This window comes from Aphelocoma coerulescens, chromosome 1A, assembly GCF_041296385.1.
Source record: "Aphelocoma coerulescens isolate FSJ_1873_10779 chromosome 1A, UR_Acoe_1.0, whole genome shotgun sequence".
NCBI classification, from domain to species: Eukaryota; Metazoa; Chordata; class Aves; order Passeriformes; family Corvidae; genus Aphelocoma; species Aphelocoma coerulescens.
In genome coordinates, this window is record NC_091014.1 from 62,339,570 (window position 1) to 62,357,871 (window position 18,302).

At 39.1% G+C, this 18,302-nt stretch overlaps 2 long non-coding RNA genes across 3 annotated transcripts in view; both read left to right on the top strand.

Annotated features, from left to right (window-relative positions):
- LOC138104739 (uncharacterized) overlaps positions 1-14,517 on the top strand; it is a 104,076-nt gene extending 89,559 nt beyond the window's left edge. The window contains exons 3-5 of one of the 2 annotated variants that reach the window (XR_011148252.1): positions 8,936-9,026; positions 13,271-13,425; positions 13,634-14,517. This is a non-coding gene — a long non-coding RNA (uncharacterized lncRNA). Of the gene's footprint in view, positions 1-8,935; positions 9,027-13,270 lie in introns of both variants that reach the window. The other variant, XR_011148250.1, reaches the window with a different exon arrangement.
- Positions 3,436-5,863, top strand: LOC138104740 (uncharacterized). Its single transcript, XR_011148253.1, has 3 exons — positions 3,436-3,522; positions 5,229-5,422; positions 5,678-5,863. It is a non-coding gene; the product is annotated as an uncharacterized lncRNA (long non-coding RNA).
- Positions 14,518-18,302: the final 3,785 nt, after the last annotated feature.

Consider the following 18,302-nt stretch of genomic DNA (forward strand, 5'->3'; position numbering starts at 1 on the left):
TTCCTTGCACAGAAACATCAGAATGTGCTGTTTATTTGGAAGGATAATGAAAGACTGAACAAGGCAACAAAGCATGGAAAGTGAAGAAGAAAATAAAGGGATTAGAGACAGACAGACTTTTGCATAAAACCACCAAAGAAGGGAAGAAAATAGAAGGACCAGAGAAATTGAAGCAGCAAATAGAAAGGAAAAGAATCCGAAGGAATATAGGTCCCAGAATGAAGGCCCTACAAAATATCTTTTTTTCTTAACTAAAAGAAAAAAGGAAGGTGAAAAAGGATAAAATGCTGTTGGGAAGCAAAATTGTACCATTGCCTCACAAAAAGAAAGAAATGATACAACACAGAAATTAGAATATTAGGAAGTGATAGAAAAAATGTAAAAAAAGTAGTAAAGAGTTTTCTGCACTTTGCTGTATCTCCCATTTCCTCATAAATGGCCATTATTTCTGTTGTTTCCAGTGTTGTTCCAGTGTCATCACCATTGCCAGGGGTTTTCAGCAGCCCTTACAGCACAGAGGTATTTTCAGTGGTGTGGCAGTGGGATAACATTGTGCAGTTATTTAAAAAGAAGAGGCATGACATGAGTAACTATAGATCTCCTTAATCTGATAGGAATCATCAACAAAGTAATTGAATGACTAGTAAGGGATCCTGGTTGATAAAGAAATTAAAGAGTTTACAGAAGAAAGGATTCAAACTGACTGGGTATGTTTGGACAACACTACGAGGTTAGTTTCCAAAAAGAAGGAAAACTTTCACCTTGATATCTGATGACTTCCTGATTAATAATTGAAATAGCATGAAATCAACAGATTAGACTGTAAATGAACCAAAAACTGCTTAAATAATTGTTCTAAAATATTTTTAGAAACAGGAAATCTTGCTGATCTACTGTCTCTACTATGATCCCATAGGGCTTGGCTCATAGCTGAGCGCATTTAATTTTTTTCTCATATTTGAAGAAATTGATCTTCTCTCATAACCTTGACTGAATTTCTTAGAATGTCTAATTATAAAATCATACATGTCATGGATACAAAACATAATTGCAGAAGAATAGATCTTATTGTAGGAAACACTGATAAAAACTTGAGGTTTATGGTGGACAATTATAGTTCCCAATGTAACAAGAGTGGTCAAAATGGTTACCATCATTTTTAAATATGCAACTGAGAAAGTGCTGAAGAGTAAAATTTAAATTCTCTCTTGCAATCAGCACTGAAGTGCCTGGTATTGGAGTACCACATCTTATAACCTGTCCTTTAAAATGGGAATTTAAGCATCTGGAGAAGGTTCAGAAAAGACTTGAGAAAAATAATGAGTTAGATGCATGTCTTTGAGAGTTGAATCTATTTAGTTCACAAAAAACACCAGTTATGGGTGAGTTGTTTACAATCTATGTCCTTGGGGAAGAGATCCAAATTAGTAGCAATTTGGGATTTCTATTACTTTTCTTTTTTGTTATGCTTCATCCAAAAGCAAGGAATATCTTCTTCCTCTACAGCGTAACAAGGAAGATTTAGGCAAGAGCAGAAGTGGTATTTTTAACTACAGAAGCATTCAGTCACTGTAGCAGTGTATCCAGGCAGGTAATACATTCTGCATCACTGAAAATGTATATAGGAATGTTTGATTTTTCTCTCAAAGAGATATTCTAGCTCAAGGACAGCTAGTGGGTGTGAAGTGGGAATTAATAAAGAACAATCCAACAGCCTGTGTTAGGAGGAGGTCATAATTGCAGACTGTGATGTGCTTTCCTGGCCCTGACATCTATTAAACCCACATAAGCATATACTCTGGAAAAAATTGACATTGTCACTAATGCCTCTCTGCTAAAAACACTCAGATGGCATGGGTTTGTGAGTGTGTAATACATGTATCATGCTATAGACTAAGAAAATGCAGCAAAAATCTTAGAGAGAAGTAAATAATAAAATAGAAGGAGCTGTGTCCTTGTCCTTGTATCTGTAAAGCATTTCAGAAAACAGTTCTAAGGCAAAGATACTTCTCATACCAGGGTGAGTAAAGAAGTGCTGACATTCAGGACCAGTCTGAGAAATGCATCATGGACCTCATGCCCAGACAGGCTCCAATGGCCCATGTGTCTGTCAGTTTCTTAAAGATTACATCTCACTTTGTTAGAACCACATATACTCAAAACCCAGGATAAGACCAACACAGATGTAAAATTTGAAACAGCGAATACTTCTTAATAAAAGGTTCAGCATCAGCCCTTATGCTGCAGGAAGAAGAGTAGGAAAAGCATTTATAGGGTGAAGGTAATGATAGCCTGCATCACTGGCTCTGAAGCTTTGCTTTGAGATTTGGGGGAGGCCTTCAAAACTTGTGGTCACTGTGTAGCCAGGACAAGAGGGAAGTTTGCATGTGTCTGACACTGACAGGTAGTGCTGCTCTGCAGGGCTTCCTGCCCTCTGCCACCAAGGAACAAGGATAAAATATTCCCTCTGTTTGGATCCCTGTCTGTCAGTGTTCCCAAGCTCTCCCTGTGGGCTCAAATAGGCCCTCCTACCCTGCCTGCCTCCTCTCTCCAGGGAAGGAGGCAACAGCCATCTACTTGCCAGGCACAGCTTAGGCACAGACTGACCAGATTTAAGAAGCATGAAGGTTGTTCTGGAGTCATACCTTTCCAGGGAAGAGGGGTTTGGCCTATGCTTGTGGTTTCTTCTCCTCTCTTCCTTTACACTAAAGATGTGATGCCAACCTGCTTCACATACAGCAGGCTGGCAAGGCAGTCAGAGAGCAAGCAGGTACTGTGCTAATGTATCCTGCAGAGACAGTTTTCTGCTTGTGTTTAGTGCCTTTTACTGAAGGTACCAAGAAAACCCACCACACATTTCTGTCTTTTACAGTGAGGCTTTATTCTGCTTTCTGTTAGGATGTTGTAGCAAGATGTCTTTTAAAAGGCTGTAGGATAAAGAGATAATGCTATGCAAGCTTTTCACAGAGAATTGAAAGCCATTTGTATTAAGGCACTGTCAGTAGAGGTTGTTCACCTACAAAACCATTAAATTTAAGGAAGTCTGAACACCGCATACAAGTTCCTGTAGTCAGCAGAAGTTATATCCCTATGTACTCCATCTTTTAATCTCATAAGTGGCAGCTGCTGCTAAGATTTTGTGACATGTGATACTAGGAGCAGGGAAAATTGCCTAACAGAGGAAGATATATGCACTGATGTGCTTTATCACCCAGAAGTCCAGAGGCAATCTAGCAAAACCAACTCTGTTCAGAAGCTAAATACAGCTACAGAGTTGTGGAAGAGTAACTCTCTCTCTGTCTCATTAATGTTATGCAAGGGACACTCAGCTAATGTCACAAAATGAATTGTATAAGTGCTAATGCTTCATTAAGAGTTCCCACTCTCAGTAGTCATTCCTCATTTATGTCCATTCACTGGTGTCTTCACAGGCAGATGGCTAGCAAGATATTTTGGCATAAAAAGGCAGAAAGGAGAAGGAACTCAGAAAAAAGCCACCTTTTCTCCTGGTTGGTGCATCAGGTAAGCTGCACCTCAGTTCATCATGCAGCTGCCTTGATAGAGCTGGCAACAGGCAGATTCCCAATCCCACCCCCCCCCTCCAGATTGAGTAAATTTTGAAAAAAAGTAAAAGGAAAACTTTAAATTCACTGCCATGAATCAGACCAGGAAACTAGATCCACAATAATCCTACTAAATAAATAAATAATAAACCACTACAGTGCCCCATTTTCTCAGATATAAAACCAGTCTTTCTCCAAACCAGGGAATGTTAAATTATTTATCAAAACATAACTGCTTCCCCAAAAGTGACCGAAAGGGGGACTATGTAGTCTTGTTTTGTCAGTCAGTTGGAGGGGGGAGAATTGCAAGTCTTGAAAATGAATCACCAAAATCTGAGAACAGTCTAAATAGGAGACTGTTGGCAGTTATATCTCAAGTCTCTCGCTCTTTGATTTGTTACTAGAAACATTATCTTCAAACATAGCAATCCTTTCCTGATGACACTTTCGTTGAAATTGTCACATTACTACACAGGATTTTAATTGAACCAAATCAGAATTTTCTGACAAAAAGCAGTCTGTCAGGAAATGCTGACCCATTTTTACTGAGACTATTTACTTTAGGTTTGATACTAAAGCCTTTTCTGTCAAGAAGAACCTGCTAGAAAATAAATTTCTAGTGGAAATCAAGTGAATTGAGAATACTGCTAACATTAAAGAAACATACAGTTTATTTTCACAAATAAACCTGTATTTCCATTATACTGCTATACAAAATATAACTACTTCCTACCTAAGAAAATACTATTAAGCACACAAATAATTACAAAGTAACTTTAAAACTTTACTAGATTTCTCTGGAAGATTTATAAAGACAGCTATTGAAGTGTGCTCATTTTTATATGTCTCGTAGGACTCTGCTAGTTCATCCCCTTATACCTGAGGAGCCTGGAGCCACAGAGCTCATATGTTTATGCCCTTCAGAAATCTTTCTAGGGAGCTGCTATGAAGCTACTGGCTTTTCAGATCTGAGTTTGGTCCTGACAGGATAAATAGCTCAGTTCTTCATTCCAGCATGGTATTTCTGTCCTATGTAGAAGATGTATTTCAGAATTTATTGCAGAGCAGAAATGACAGTTTACATAAAACCTTTGAAAATACATCATGGTCTTCAGAGTATTGGTGATTCTGTGCAAATCATCAGTAAATATGCTGTTTAAGGTACCTTTGCTCTCAACCATGCAGTAGTACTACTTCAAATGAACATTAGAAAAGGGAAAATTTCTGCTCATCATTCATCCCCCTCCATGCAGATGCTTGTGCAGCCCTGGGGCTTGTGGTAGATATTGTACAATGGGCATGTCTTACATCGATCAGCCCATCGCTGCTGGCAGTTTGGTTCAGGAGCTGTCAGAGGAAATTCTTAACCATCACAGCAGAACTGGAATTCAGCCCAGATGCTGGAGACAGCTCTGAGTTTATCATAGAGTCTATAAATAATTTATTCACACATTGTCTCATCATCCATGCACAATAGGAGGTGGGAGAGCTTCTTTTTGCCACCAGTGTAGCAGCAACTCCTTTTACAGTGCACCCATTGCACAGTGTTTGGGGGGTGCTCGCAGGAAATGTCACTTTCTGTGCTTAAACACAAAGGATGACAGGTTGGAATTGCCCATGCTTTTCCTACAGCAACCTCTCCACTCTTATGTCCCACTTTTCCAGGCAGAGGGGCCTTACACTTCTCAGCAACTGCAGAAGACTTTGTGTTGCAGAATACTGTAGTGACTGCTGAGCCTAAATGCTGTCACTAAGTTTAAACACACTTTCGTTTTGAAGCTCTGCTGCCCCGTGAGTTACTCAATGGAAGAAGGAAGCAGTCTTCATATGTAACCCCAATTCTGCCACTATTTCTCTGTGTAAGTTTCAATAGGCAACTTATACCGTGTTTTCACTGTGTTGTCTGTTAAATAGAGCTGACAGCACTTGCCTGTTTTAAAGACTTTTGGTGAGGTTAATTAGCTGATGTTTGTGCAGTGTTTTGACAAAATAAAAATGCTTTTTACAGTCTAAATGTTATTATAAGAAACTTCTGCATAAAAACCGTTTTCATTGGAAAATACCATTTTGTTGAAAGAAACATTATCCCTAAAAAGATGTTCTCTTTCTTCTAGAGGATATAACAAAACAGAAGAATGTTCCTTCCTTATGCAAGTAAAAACAATGGGGGAGGAACTGAGTGGTGTGTAGATCCTGCCTGTCTGCTCCCTGACTGACACTGGGTTCCAATCCTGTATAATGCCTATAGCCACCCTCATCTGAAGCACTTACACAAAGAAACACCAGAGCAGTCCAGAGTGGGCAATGTGCCAGAGCAAAGCCTCAATTAATTGTATAAACGGGATGCAAGATTAAAGTTTGCCTTCCTCGACTCTGTGTGTGTAAGATACTTGAAGAATGGGCTGGAGATATGGTTTTCTATTTATTCCATAACTGTATTTAAAAGCTGAGAAGCCTAAGTGAGCAAAACAGCATATCTTCAAATCTGTGGCAATTTGTTACAGGAATTCCCACAAATTTTTGATTTTATGATGTAGATACAGCTTATCATTTTCTTGTCCTAGTGTGGAAATGGAACAGAAATCAAAGCAAGTTATAAATGGATTTTCCACGGATACAAAGTCTGCTAAAATTTTGCCTTTGGCAACCGTGAGTGGCTAATAATAGAAATGAGCTACTTCTCTCATTTATTTTTCAAAACATAGAGGCAAAAGTTGGATTTCTTTATGCTCCTCCTACCCTCACACTTTCTATTTTTATCTGCTTCACTGGGACTGGAGGGAAATTATAATTTTTAGTGAAACAGGGCAACACTGCAAAGCCTGCAATGAATATTTTGACTTCTGGTTAATCTTTTCAGTTTTTTTCTGACTTCACAGAGCTCTAATAGAGATAAAAGGGGGTTGAGGTGTTAAATTTTTGTGTTTTGATTTTTAGTGAAAATTCTCACTGAAATATATATAGGAATAAGAGGAAAGTAAATTAAAAATTTTAATAATATTTCTCTGCTTCCCAAGCAGCTCTATCTCAGCTTTCCTGGCATATAAAATTCCAAATGAAAGAAGAATGTTTTCAGCAAGGTTTGCTTCCAGCTTTTCTTCTCTACAACAAATACATTTTCAAGTGGATAAAGGCAACAAATCAATCATACACATCTTTATTGCAGTTTTTATGGATTTTAAAGAAAATTTCTTTCCCACCAGCCTCAGAGTTCTGCTGTTTCCTGAGTCAAATACACAGGATCCTTTCTGGTTTTTCTCACAGGCTATGGCTGCTGAACTCCTTATAAGACCTGTCAGTCTCCCCCCAGTTTGTCTACAGCTTTTGTAGTAACAATACCCCAAAGACAACATCATGTTCTTGCTGAAGTCTCTGCAGAACTGCCAGGAGTTCATTAATTATTTTTATTCATACACCTCAGAATGATGGTTCCTTTCTCTATCACAGCACCATTCTGTTGACCAGTTCAGGCTTCCTTATAAGCCCTGAATTATTTTTTTTCTGTCTAAACAGACTTTCTCCATTTCCACTCATGCATTAGTACTTCTTAAATACTGAGCACTTCTTTTATTTGAATTTTATGCTAATTTTAAACTAATATCTCCAGCTAATTCTGAATTTGAATTCCATCTTCCCAGGTGTTAGCAACCTCTTCTAACTTGTCATTCACTTCCAGTTTTGGAATCATGATGTTTCCTTGGTCATGCAACTTCTTAAAAATATGGAAGTCAGTTTTAAACATGACCTTTCAACTCGCAGGTAACAAGCCTTCGCAGCTGGTTGTAAAGCACTTATGGTAGCCCTGATACTGAGAACTCTTTTCAAATTTTCTGTGTCCATCTGATAAGCCATGCCATATTCTCTAGAATATTGCCATAAAGACAGGATTTTGAGTTTCTTTTTTAAAAAGGTGACTTCTGCACTTTTTAATGTAAATATTCTTCTACCGTTTTTCATCATCTATTTGAGATTTTCTTGGAGCTTCATTTCTAGGAACATTTTCTCATTCAATTTTAGGATAAAGGTAACATTTTTTGCAGCTTCTATTATCAGTAGTACTCCTATACTCTGAGATCAAGCAGTTAAAAAGTTGAAAAGTTAAAAACTTACTGTTTGGAAATGACTTTAAGATACATCATGTTATGGGTCAGCATCTCAGAGGCTTTGCTTCCACTGGGTTTTAGAAATTGTCTCAGTTTTATTTTAGGCCTCTCAAAAATGGTTACAGGTAAATCATTTTACAGTGGACATATTAGAGCATTATTTTCAAACATCCCTTAGGCTAAGGGTTGATTCTACACTGCTCCTCACCTTTGCAGTCATCTGCATCTTTGCAAATTCTATGTGCCCATTCTAATCCAGCAAACTTTTAGCTTGCACCCACTGAAACAAATCATTCACAGGGGAATATTGATAATGCTGTATTAGCTTCAGCAGAAAAAGTCCTCTGTTATAAACTGGCTGAGGATGCCCATCCCATTTCCTTTAAGTTTTGAAAAATAACATCTAAATCCCTCCTTGATGGGTCCAGAACCCACCTGCACTAGTAGATAATTTTATTGTACAATCTGTTTAGTTGTGAAAGCAAAATACCGAGTAATTTCTGATAATTGCTTTGCATAAAAGGAGCAAAGAACACTACCTTTTTCAGTTCTAATTGCAGTGTAGATCACCTGGTTTACTGCCTCTAGCTGAATCTCCTAATTGCTGAAATGTTTTAATTATTATGTACTTTTGAAGTGAAGATAATATTATGACAGCTGTTTCCAATACAATGAACAGCAGTTGAACAGCATAACCACTCACTGCATGGAGCAAATCCCTTCAACGTCTTTGGGTCTCTCATCATTCAGCTCAATCCTTCATATCATGAATAGCTCAGGGGATTTTTTTTTTCCTCTCTGCCAACTGCTGTTCTTCAGTTCCAGGAGGCAATTGCTGGTGGGATTTGCAGACAGGTATGGTCACTTTCATACAATTGACTGGCTCATTAATGCTGTCTGCTTGGGCTGCTGCTGGCGGAGTGCAGGGATGTGAAGAAGGCTGAGATTTGACATGCTGAAGGGAAAAGAGTTGTTATCCAGTGTGGATCTTGGTTAGCTTGGAGAGCTGTGTTAAAACTCACAGGCAAAACCCAGAAAGGTATCTCTCTAATGAAAGATCTCATGGCTGTAGTTGTGAGCACTGCTTTAAATATTGATAGTGTTCAGAGAAACAGCTGTAGGCACATCAGGTTGTTTATAGCTTAAAAAAAAAAAAAAAATTACAAAGGAGTGATCTATGTCCCCTTGTGCCAAAATCTACTACATGATACAACTGTTTTTACAACTCCACTCCTGTAACTGCTGACTGCATTTTATGTTTTCTTCTAGGTGCTACTTCTCTCAGGAGCAGAAAGGTAGAAAAATGTGGAAGCTGCTGTTGTTGTAGAGCTGTTCATGGTGTGCAAGCTGTGTGGATAAGGTAAAGACCTTCTGATTTTCCCCTTAAATATAAACTAATGAATTTGTTTGATTAGCAAAAACTGTGTTTCTGGGAGAAATCTAGTCACTGAGTTAGGTGGTGAGAAAAGTCCAGCTTGATACAGCAAAGGGGCTGAACAGGCTGTGTGCTGAGTATGCTTAACCTTACAGATGTTGATGCCATGATGGTTTTTTGCCTTTTCTTTTATACCCCTGTTATACCTTTTTCACAACTTCTGTATTTTTAGTGCTTTTTGCCTACATTCTTGGACTTATTTGTCAAGCTAAGAGACAAAACATTTTAGAAGCTTCGTAGCCAGAGATCAGTGTGCCCCAGAGCCCAAGGTCCTCTCCAGAACACATTCTGTAAACCAAGATAGAACCATCCAGGGGAAGGTTCCTTGGGGAGGGGGGCTCACTTGAGCCTCTCATTGGGGAATCTTTGATAGATATGCTAATTAGTAAAACCTATAATGTTATACTTGATCTTTTGGGGGGCATTTTTGGCAGGGTGCATTTCAATGCACATGACCTAGACGTGTGCACCTAAGGATCCTTAAAATAAATACCAAGGTAAAATCCCTTTTCCCCTTCTAACCGTGTATGACTCTTGATATTAAGACCAGGAAAAGGCATCAATGTAAATAGAACTCCTAAAACCAATCCTGACACTGGCCTATCTACCATGTAGATATTTGAGGATTTGTTTCATTTATCAGAAATTATTATAGAAAAGATTAGTGGAAACTGCCTGGTCACTTGTTTTATATCTAGGAGTTAAGTCTGCATGTGCAGCACCTTTTCCAGCCTCCTTCCAGATTGCCTGATGTGGAATTGCTCCTTTTTTTTCTCTATAACCTGAGAACAGTGAGTGCAGTGCCACAGAATAACACTCTAACTACCATTGCCATCATCTGAAACTTATTTTATGCTTGTACTTGAACTACAAGCCCAGAGTCAAAGCCGGTAATCTGGAAGATTGTTCCCCAAGAGATTTTTACCAGACAGTGTTTTACAAAGATGTCACTCAAAGGTCAGATACTACATAATTCTTCTCTAAACCTGTCTTTGCATATTTTTCTTACTTTTACTAAGTACTTGCTCTGATCTAAGGGCTGCAAAGTCATAATGGCTTGCTTGTCAGTAAAGTAAAAAACACATTAAACATCATCTTTGTATTTCTTTTTTGGTGGGAGTAAACTGTCTCCAAGCAGATGAAAGGGAAAGAGGCATACAGACTCTCTGGTTTCACCCTTTCCCTAGCACCTGGAACAGGATAATACCCTGCTCATTTCCACGGTGAAGGGGAGCTGGCTTTCCCAAACTCCCGTGCAGCAAAGAGCTTTTCTTGTTACCTGTGTCTTTTATATTGTATAAACAAAATCATACTTGGAGTTCAGTGTTTCCAGGAAACTGGAGTAAGCAATGAAGAAAAATAGCAAATTTTGTAAAAAAAGATAGCTTTACTTTCAGAGAGTATGTTGGATTACTTCATAGTTGCCCCAGGCTAAGACTGTGTGGAAAATTGGGACCTGTGCTTTGGCTGACACATGGCAATTTATTAACCCACTGTAATTCTGCAGCATATGGGGATGAAAGGGAAAGGAACAGCACCCTGGGAGCATGTGGAGGTCACAGAAACTGGCTGAGCTGAAATTTGGTCCTACTGAGAATAAAAATTCCTGTGACCTATCTGCAACCTTCTGGATATTGATAATCCAAACCCTGTGAGCCAAGATGGACTTAATGCTCGTGTCCACACTTTCACGGTGTTTATCTTATGAGAAGGAAGGTGACACCTGGTTGTGCTGTCATGCTGCCTTCCTCCAGACACTGCCCAGTGCCCAGGCCCCACATTCGAGTGCATCACCTACAAACTGCAACACCTGTCTTTTACTATCCTAGTATCTCTAAATTCTACTGACATTCTCTAAACCCCACAAAGTACATCTGAGAGCATTAGGGCTATGAATTTTCCCTTCAGAAGCTGGAGAAGGTGAGAAACATAAATGTCCTGGGCAGACAGAAAATAACTTGTCTGCAGAGCCTGGGGTAGAAATCAAGTTTGGGAAGTCTTGCTGCCCCCCCCACCCCCCTTACTTGATCTCACTACACTTTCACATGCTAAAAAAAATTCCCCTCAAAGGCATCAGTGGAATTTCTTCAATTGCACTATATTCATCAGCTAGCAATTTAAACAAGAAAGCTCTTGCAGAGAAAGTTATTAGGCTATGAGGGAATAGGTCAGAGGGTAAATTCTGTCAGGGAATATGTTTAGAGACTTTTTCATTACGATTATTTCTGCAGCAGATTCTTGAAATTGCCTCCCTCTACCAGATACCCAGCAGCTTGTGACCCAGATGCAACATTGCAGACCCCCAAAGGTAGACACAGAAAAACTGTCTCTGAACAAGTCCATTTTGTAGCTATTTGACAAATGTTTAATAGCCATCTAAGTAAATCAGTGATTGTTATCTACTGCTTACTAAATGAAGCCCAACTACAGATTCAAGCCTCTCGAAATGTCAACACAGAATCTTACTGACAAGATGTAGTGGTTTTCCAACGGATCCATCTATATATTCGCTCAGAACTGCTTAGATGGAACCTTCTTTGGGGGGAAAATTACTTTCTCAAAACCAATCCTAAGAAGGGAAGTCCTGACTGCCATTTTTTAAATAGCATTTAGTGCTGAAGCTCTGGAAAAAACTTAAGCACACTTGCTAAATTTCTACTGCTCTTTACAGGAACACAGTTGTTACCTTCTGTTAAGGGACCTCTAACTGCAGTAAAATCTACTCTTACTGTTTACTTCACTCATTTTAGAATGCATTGCATAGGATTGTGTCCAGATGGTTTTTTGGTCTCAGTGAAAGGGACTCCACAACCTCCCAGGACAAATTTTTCCCTTTTCTGTTGTTGTATTGGAATAAGCCATTAAGTTTGAATGAATGACATGGAAAATGCCTAATCAGACAACCTGTGAAACCCAGAAAGTAGAAAACAGCAGAGATAGGACTTACAGGCAGCAACAAATTGTAGGGAACTGAAGACCTGATTTTCCCACAGGTGCTCACACTCAAACTCTTGGCTTCAGTTAGGGTTGTGGGTGTTAAGAGTTTCTGAAATCCATCCTCCCAAATTCACAGGTCGGGGATTGCAGCACTAGCTCAGCTCAGAATAGCTCTCAGGAGGTCTGACTCATGGTCTCTTGCTCTAATTGCCAGACATTGCAGAGTTTGCAGGGAAATTACTATTGTTATTCAGGAAGGGTGTATTCAACTGTATATATAGATCCATATGCTTGACTAGTGTAAATTGCAGTAATTCCATTGACTTCCAACAACTGAGAATCTTATCTTTACATTTTAGTAACAATTCACATAAAATTCTGACTATTTGAAAGAAAATAGGCTTGCTGGTTATAGATTCATGATTCCCTCTCCCCTCATTGCTAACTGTCCAGTCCCAGCAAGTATGTATAAATAGACTTACCATCATGCTTTCCTATTAGTACCTGCCTTTCAAACCTTTTGAAATTATTTCACAGGTATGATCACAATCCTTTCTTGATGCTGCAGCTAGTAATTATCACCAGGGAATAATGAGTGTATAAGCAAGGGTGATTAGGAAGGGTATTTTATTCCTTTTTTTTTTTTTTTTTAATGCTTTGTATATGGATTCACTGTTTAAAATATAAAGATGAATCTCCAAGGAGAAGAGCATTCAAGCTTATTAGGAGCACACACGTGTTCGTAGCAGTAGCTCTTTAAGCATGTGAATTGCTGCTTGCTGTAAATGATGTCCCACCTACAGAAGTGAGGACTGATGCACTGAAGGGCATTCTGTAGGTAGAAGCCCACAAATCATAACCCCTTGTTTTTGTTTCCCATTGCACTAAAATAATACACACAGCTATTAATTGCTTATACTAAAATATGGTTGCTTCTCTTTTTTCTTGGATGCTTTTTGGTGTAGTTCCTATTTCAATGCAACAATCCAATTGCATACTTTCCTCTAAGAGAAAAGATAGGTTATTTTGTGCAACATGAAAGTAAATGCTTAGTAATGACATAATGCAGTTCATAATGCAGTGCTTGGTCTTTGCTCAAGTTAGTCCTGGAAACTTGGGGTAAAAGACAAATTTTTAACAGCTTTCTGTAGCAATTGCAAGCATAAGAATCTGCTCTGCAAGCACATTCTGATTAACAAATTACTGCCACTTCTTCCCTCTTCCTCACATAGGCATCTTCAGCATAGATTGTGTGGAGGGCAGATAAAGCAGCTGCAGAAGAAAAAATCCCACTCATCCCAAAGAGGCCAAATGTTGAAGTGAGGCTGCTTTCATCCTGAGTGAAAATATGGCTCAACTAGAAAGGGACCAGCATTTTTTCCACAGGGTATGGTTTTATTGCTGTTGACTTTCCCTTTTTCATGTCAACCTCAGTGTACAAGTATATCTACCCTTCTTTTTTTTATCCTCCTCTATTATACAACAAAAGGCAGGATGTACTTTGCACTGACAGTTGCTCTGAGAACTCCGCTTGCAGGTTGTTGTAGTTACAGCAAATTCAAAGCTGGAGTGCAATGTCTGCTTCTTTATTGCAGATGGAAGGACTGACTTGGAAAAATATAAAGAACAGGCTGACTTCTATGTCATAACATGCCAAACCTGAATCTGATTCTGAGGAAAGGTAAAATACATGAGATCTGAATCTTGCTAAATCTGACCAAAAATAAATTCCTCACAATTACTTTTTGACTAACATAAAACATTTTTGTGTGTCTGTGTTAAGACTAATTCTTCTTTGAACTTTTGTTACTGGTTGTTTCACTTCATGTTAGTGATTCCTGATGAAGGAATGCAAGGACTTTTAACTCCCTCTGGAAGGACAATAAATCAAAAAGTTAGTTTAAGCAAAATTTCATAACCATCTTGTATTCTGCAAACCTTTTACCAAGTTTTTCTTATTCACAAGGTTTGGGCAAACAGCCTTATGTTTTCCAGCATTAATTAGAGCAATTCGGGCTACAACAACTGAAGCAGAGAAGGGGATATCAGTGCCTAAGTAGGACCTCTGGGCTCCAGCTACCACTCTAGAAAGCAGTGTCGCACAGGTTTTTCCATGTCTGTGAGCTGTGTGGACATGTCTCCAACATCATGCCACGTCCAAGGTGGCATGAGAGGCCAGTGGCCACCAGAATAGTTCTCAAGGTGTGTAGACATCAATTGTCACTAACCCTCCCTCCAGGGGATTGTGATGTTTCATTTTTTTCTCCCCATCTTTCTTATCAATATGTTCTGATGCTTTTATGGCATTTGTTCTTGACCTACAGAATTTTCACTTCATTCCTGACCTCAAAGAGTTTTCTGTGAAAGGTCTCTCTGGATTTATTTTTTGACTTGTATAAGCCTTTTCCAGTCACTTCTACACCTTAATCCTGCAAGACAAAACCCTGCTTCCAGGTGTAGACAGTTTTGCTTTTATTCATTTGGGATATATTAAAATAAAAATAAATTTGGAGTTCAGTCCTTCAGCACTGGCCTGAATGCTCAAGCTCAGTATATTTGTTCTTCTCTCTTTGCTCATTATGAACCCTGTGTTCAGCCTAGCGCTACCTAACAAGCAGTCTTCAATCCCTTACACAATTCCTGAAAACTCTCACTTTAATCAAGGCATTGAGAGAGCTGTGGTCTGAAAGCAGAATAATATCTGTGCTTTCCTAAAGTTCTCCCCAGTGGTGACCTTGCTCTCTCTGTGACCTTGCAGAAGTCATTTGGATCCATGCGTCCTTGGATTCACAAGCATTTAATTTGTGAGAAACAAGGCTGATGGCCCACAGGTATCTGTCAGGAGTGAGTGGTGAGGAGAAAATGAGACATAACTTTATAAGACAGAGGGCACAGGGTTTTGTTTAAAGGAATAGGAAGGGGTGCCTTTCAGTCTGGTAGGGATTCGAGGCAGAGTCTAAAGTGCAGGTAAGTTTAAAAGTTCGTGTGCTACTGTACTTGCAGAGCAATTACCAAGTAGGTTTCTGCAGAAATCTCTCCTGAACCAGATACTGATCCCTGTCTTTATTCACATGCAGAGTGATGGCATAGAGCATATGAATTGGAGGAGGGCAGCAAATTAGGGAGACCTATGAGCACAGAGAGGGCAGGTCAAAACTCAGAATATTTTTGCCTAATTGGAGAAAAACTATGATTCATGAGAGACAAATACAACCACCTGTGCTTAGGAGTAATTGTCTGCCAAAACACAGAGTGGGGAATGAGTGATTGGAAAATGATATTTCATTAGCCTGGGATATGGACAAGAAGCCAACCTTAATGCCAGTTAACTGTGTTGTGAAAAGGGCAAGTACTGAAAGAGAACATGTAAAAAAGAATAGATGTTACACACCACCTGAGATATTCCTTCTTTGGGTGCTTGTAAGGCATCAGTTGAGACACTGTATTCATTTGCAGGTACAGGACATGAAAAAAGAAGTGTGGGAATAAATAGCATTGCTATTCTAATTGATTGAAGTGACAAAGTATGATGGATAAATTCTTAAAGAATTTCAGTTTTATTTCCTGGTAGCTAACTTGGATGCTTTCAACAATTAGAAGGTCTTGGAAGGAGGGCTGGGAATCCTCTGAATCTGCCTGCTCTGCATAATAGGCGTTTTGCACTTTTCCAAAATACGTAATTGGTAAGGTTGGGGAAAAGGGAAAATTCCACTTAAGGAACATTCACAGTCTTGTTTCAACAGAGGTGCAATTTCCCTCTAAGAGGAAAAGGGGGAGTCGTAATTTAATTTTTCAACATTTTCTTTTGATCTGTATACTACTTTTCACATCTAGAGTTAATTGGTTTAAAGTGTGATTCTGGTCTCTGGCACCACAGGAGCTCTGTGTTTATTGTCACTCTTTAGTTCCAAGAGCAAGTTTGAAAGGGAATGAACAAACAAACAAATAAATAAATAAATCTACCTGTCAGTCACACAAATCCATCTTTAGTCAAGATTGGCTCTTTTATTTCTTTCTGACATTGCTGATATTGCTACAACTGTCATTCTTTATTGTGTTTATTTTATTTCTTAATTGCTCTCAAAGGTCCTCAGCGTTTTTTGAGAAATCCTTTTATTTTGCCATCTTATCATGTACAGCTATCTTGACCTCTGGGTGATGTGTGGCAAATGAAGTTAGGATGTAACCTCAGGAAAAACTTATGATAAAGTCGTAAGAACCATGCAGTACTAGGAGGTATCTATCAGAAATGGAAGAGCCACCTTCTGTGACCAAAAAATAAAGCAAGATGGTTTTAGAAGGAAAGTGGAGAGAAATCTATCAGAAGGGGTAACATCAGCCCTTGTTTTACCTTTGCTGTTAGCATGAAGATTATACTTTCAATGATGATCAAACCCCCTAATCGTCACAGGGTCCTTGATGCCTTTTGTGTACAAAACCAGTTTGAATGAGGCAGAGGAACAGAGTCCACTGGTAAGACCCGTAATGTGAAGCAATAGGAAAATACTGGTAAATCTGGGTCTTGCCAAGTGCCAGAGACTCTCTGTGCATCACTGGCCAACTCTGTTTGGTGAGGTTGCAGAGCTAAACAACACTGCAAAAGGGCAGAAATTTTTGCAGCAATATGTGAGTAAAGCATTAAGGATATTTAGATGCTTAATTACCTCTGAGAAATTGCTCCAAATCCCTAATGTGCTTCTTCTGGGACAAAGCTCTGGAAACTGAGAAACTTTGCAATTTCTCACAGGTCTCCTGAACCATGTATTTAAGAAGCTTACTCTAGACCTTGTTCAAAGTGGAATATGACACAATATCTTGATTCTCTGAGAGAGTGTGCAGGGATACAGTACAAATGTATTTTCATCTCTCCTGGTCAAATCAGAACCCCTTTCTTTCCTATTACTGGGATTATAAATTGCCTCTTTTATGCAGGAAATTCAAATAAAACTGAATACATATGATTAAAAGTATTAGTGGGGCTGTGATAAAGCTGATACAGGAATGGCTAGATGAACAATGAATCAGAAGTTTGTGTTGAATATTGAGGAAGAGCTTAAGACCATTAGCTCCCAAACAGTGGTTATGAAGCTCTTCTGAGCTGTCACTACCACCAATTTGAGAACAAAAGGTTTTAATCTACAATTCTTTTTGAACTGAAAATTTACAAGGAGCAAGAACAGTGCTAACAGAGATGAAACCAGAATAGCACTAGGTCAGTACACTGTGTGATTTGTGGTGCTATCACTTTTGCTCTTGGCTGATACCATCCCAGATTCAGATCAAAGTGCCTGTGCCTGGTGCTGACAGTGCAGTGCAGTGCTGGGGGTGGTAGGGGTAGCTGCTGCACCATAAGAAGGGAAGTTGTTCAGAGGACATATTAAATTGAGGCTCTGTTTGGTTGCCTATATGGAAATTGAAGATCCCAAGACAAGTTTTAAAAAGAGTGGAAGATAAACCAAATAATGATTTGCCTTCAGAGCCACTGGCCTATTCAAGCATCAAGCTCATTACTTTAGAAATCTTGTGGGAATACTTGCACAGCATATGAAGTGCACTAATCCCTCCATTTCTTCCTTTTTTTATTACCTGGAACTGTGTATGTTACACAGTCTCTCAACTCCATCTCTTTGCTTAGCTTAATTCTGAGCAGACTGAAACCCAACTCGAAACCAAATCAAAATCTCTCTGGAACACAGAGAGGAGTTTTCAGGCTGAACCAAGAGTTTTGCAGGCATACTGGTCTCGTTTGTCTTTCTGTGTTTGTGATTTGAGAGCAGTGATATCATCCATAATCACAGCTGCACTCTCCAGACTGTCCTGTCCCTCACACTCCTTCACAGCTGAAGTGGTGGCAGGTATTCGAGAGCCACTTACAACTTGTTTCAACTGCAGGTGCTGAGTACAAGCCAGGTGGCTTCATTTTTATCAATTTTATTTCAAGGCACCTGTCCAAAAGATGTTAAAATCTCAAAACTGAAATAAGATGATCTTGACCCTCCTTTATGAGAAAATAAGTTATTTACTTTGGTATTTGCTACAGCACCCTTGCATTCTCTGGTGCAGGCATCAAAGCATAAAGGCAAATAGGAATTATCTCAGGGCTCAGTTTGAAAGACAGGCTTGTTTGGGGAAGCAAATGGCAGAGGAAATTGTGAAGGATCCTGAACTCTGATCCTCCTGAAATCCATTGGTTTTATGGGTTACTTTTAAGTAGGAATCTCCTGCGTATTTAGAATGTCATTAGTTTTATTGTCTATCTCCTAA